The following is a 3,311-nucleotide window of genomic DNA, read 5'->3' as shown; positions in this document are numbered from 1 at the left end:
AATTTGCTTTTGGGGCAAAACAAGCATTATATTATTCTGGACACTTTTTTTTTTGTGGTGAAATGGTTTTTGTCTATAGCAATCTCCTGGAGTGGCTCAAGTATAATCTCTTGTCTAATATCAGCCAGCCATATAAAAAATATGGATTATTGCCCTAACCCATTTGGTTCAGTGGATAAAGCATCGGCCTGTGGACTGAAGGATCCCGGGTTCGATTCCCCATCAGGGCACGTGCCCAAGTTGAGGGCTTGATTCCCAGCGTGGGGCGGGCACGAGGCAGCCGATCCATGATTCTCATCTTTGATGCCTCTCTCCCCCCTTTTCCATTCCTCTCCAAAGTCAATAAAAATATATTTTTTAAAAAAGAACTACTTAACAAAAACAAAAAAGATGGCGACCTCGGCCACACTCCCACCGTGACGCGCTTCTCGTCACAAATGACGCTGGGCCACCCCACGTGTCCGTCTCTGAGTTTGCAAGGCCGCCCGGGCCGGCAGCCTCCTCAGAGCTGGTCAGGCGTGGTGTGTGTGTGGCCCCGTTCCGTCCACGCTGACCACGCAGGCCAAGAGCGTGGCCTCGGTCGCCCACAGCAGCGGCTGCCACACTGTGTCCCACGCAGGAGTGGCCGTCCCCCTCCCATCCCCGGGTCTGCACGTGGCTTCCCGCCTAGTTTACGTCTCTGGAATCCACGGAGAGCTAGATTGGGCTGCTTCCCTTGCCTAACATTTCACATCTTGAAGATGTTGCTCCTTAAAGGGCCGGCGTGGAGGGAGCCGAAGCTCACACTGAGCTCCAGTCCCGAGGAGCCGGTGAGAGGCCGGGCAGGGAGAGAGCTGGGGTGTCGGGCTGTGCTGGGGGCGAGGTGCGGGGGGGAAGGGTAGCCCCTCAGAGAGAGCGGCATCTTCAGGGAACTGAACGGGGCGGAGTGGGAAGGCGAAGGGGACCAGCGAGCTTGGGGCGGGAGGCGCAGGGGAGGAGGGCAGGGCGGCGGGAAGCCTGACCCAGCGCCAAGCGGCCCTGGACGGAGCAGGAGTCGCGGCAGCGCTGGATCCCAGGTTCTTGCTAAGAAACCGCACGCTGCGCCCCGAATTCCGGTTCTTCAAAGACTCTGAGGACGGTGGACGACAAGGGGCCACACGCTGACCTGGGAGCTCAGGGGAGGCCTGTGGTCGCGGAGGATGGTGCGGAATAAAAGCTTCAGTAACGAGGAGCTCGGGGAGTAGTCGCGTCCCAGGCCGGTGTCCCGACAGCGATCGGCGTCTACTGTACTGAGTGTTGTCTTTTGCATCTAAGGTAAGCCCTGCGGAGGGCCGGGGTCACTGGGAACGGCCCTTCCCCTGACCCCTCGGGCACAGCAAGTGGCAGGAGGGAGCCCACACGTTCGCTCCCTCCTGTTACTGTCGTGTTACCTGGACTGTGAGCTGTGCTGCGCCCACCTGTGTAAGGAAGCACGTGCCCATCATGTCACTCACCCAATCCCAGAGGCCCCCTGGGCTTTCTGCGCCTCCTCGTCTACCAGCGATGGGTTTCCTGTGACCCCTTCTGTCCCCTCCTCTGACTGTGAGAGTCAGCCCCTCCCCGGGCTCGGGGACCCGAGGCCACGGCCGGGAAGCTGCAGCGCCAGGACCAGGTCCCAGGGCCTGAGGCCACGGGGGGACCACGGAGGGGACCACGAGGGAGCTGGGGTTGGAAGACTACCTCAGGGCTGGAGGGCAAAGGGGCCACGTGCTCACCGACTGACCCAGGGGAGGCCTACGTGAGGCCTTGCAAAGCGGAGACCTGAAGTGGCTGCAAAGAGGGCCTGACAGGAACACCTCCCATTAAAGAGCCGTCTGTGGGGGCCAGTCACGTCCGCGCGGTGTCCTCTCCTCCCCGGCAAGGTCAGTCTCGCCCGCACTGAGCCTGTGTCTGCGTCTGAGATAACGCCTGGAAACGGCCGCCTGTGCTTCCTTCTCTGGACCCTCGGGGCACAAACGGGCCAGGGCGGAGGCACGGGCGCCCTCGTGGTTCGGTCCCCGTGCTCACTGCTGACGGCTGGCCGTCGGCACCCACCGGAGTAAAGGAGCTGTGGCCGCATTTTCCTCTCCCCGCATCTCAGAGCTTCCCCCTCCGACCTCCCCCGCCCCCCTCATCTGCCCCCGGTGGGTTTCGTTGACCCCCTGGCGTCTCCCCGTTAGATGTAAAGGTTAAAAGGGGAAACGCGCCGTTCTCCGGAGCACGCTGCGTACAGAGATCCACCGTTTGGCTCCAATGCCTCCTCCCTGAACAGAGTCCACTCAGGCTCACAACCTGATGTTTTTCCGTGGAAATGACTTGCAGGGAGACGGAGAAACAGGGCGGATAGAAACGCTCTCAGAAATTATAAGTGACAATATCGACAAGAGGTAAAACGAACTTTCCCCGGGAGCCAGAGACCAGGCACTCAGGGAGTCGGGGGGCTTCCCGGAGGCGGGGCTGGGCTGTGACCTCTGAGCCCCCGGAGGCCAGGAATTTCCAAAAGGATGGGGGGGGGGGGGAACAGGGGTTCCCTGCCCCCACGGTGAGCGGTGTTCTCGCTTCTAAGGGAACACAGGCCACTCAGCCTGTTCTCCTTTCTCCGCAGTCACTGCTGCAGGACAGGCCCCGGGCACTCCGTGGCCCTTGCTGCACAAGTCACATGACGAAACCTGAACGTTAATGCCAGGAGGGCTCTTGCTGGAAAAGGGGACACGCCCTCCCGGCCAGACAGCAGCGGCCACAGGACACCCTGGCCTGCGGCACGGCCGGGGCTCAGCTTAAATTGTTTATGCAGAGTGGGCACCTCTCCAGGTCCCCGATATGTGCCTGTCCATCTAGAACAGCGGTTCTCAACCTGTGGGTCGCGACCCCTGTGGCGGTCGAAGGACCCTTTCACAGGGGTCGCCTAAGACCATCCTGCATATCAGATATTTACATGACGATTCATCACAGTAACAACGTTACAGTTATGAAGTAGCAAAGAAAATAATTTTATGGTTGGGTCACAACATGAGGAACTGTATGTAAAGGGCCAGAAGGTTGAGAACCACTGACCTAGAGCAACCCAGCCACGTTGTTGTAGAGTGCTACATCGGTGACCCCCAGCGAACCGCATCTCCAAATAGTCCTCCCTGTGTGGCCCTCCCAGCATGGCTCTGGGCTTGTTCTGACCATGGGACCTCAGCACGTGTGATGCCATCAGAAGCTCAGTCCTGTTTGCACATGAGCCTTGCCCCTTTGGAAATGCTTCCACTTGGAAGTCAACTGCCTTGATAGAAAGAAACTCGGACTGGGCAGCTGAAACTAATACAAAA

The 3,311-nt window shown here is 59.4% G+C and overlaps 1 protein-coding gene across 1 annotated transcript in view; it reads right to left on the bottom strand.

Moving 5' to 3' along the window:
• Window positions 1-3,311, bottom strand: part of HTRA1 (HtrA serine peptidase 1) — a 71,215-nt gene that overhangs the window by 66,824 nt on the left and 1,080 nt on the right. The window lies entirely within an intron of this gene.

The sequence above is a fragment of the Myotis davidii genome, unplaced genomic scaffold (genome assembly GCF_000327345.1).
Source record: "Myotis davidii unplaced genomic scaffold, ASM32734v1 scaffold1055, whole genome shotgun sequence".
In the NCBI taxonomy this organism is placed as follows: Eukaryota; Metazoa; Chordata; class Mammalia; order Chiroptera; family Vespertilionidae; genus Myotis; species Myotis davidii.
The sequence above is the reverse complement of the archived record's forward strand: the minus strand, read 5'-3'. Positions and strand labels throughout refer to the sequence as shown.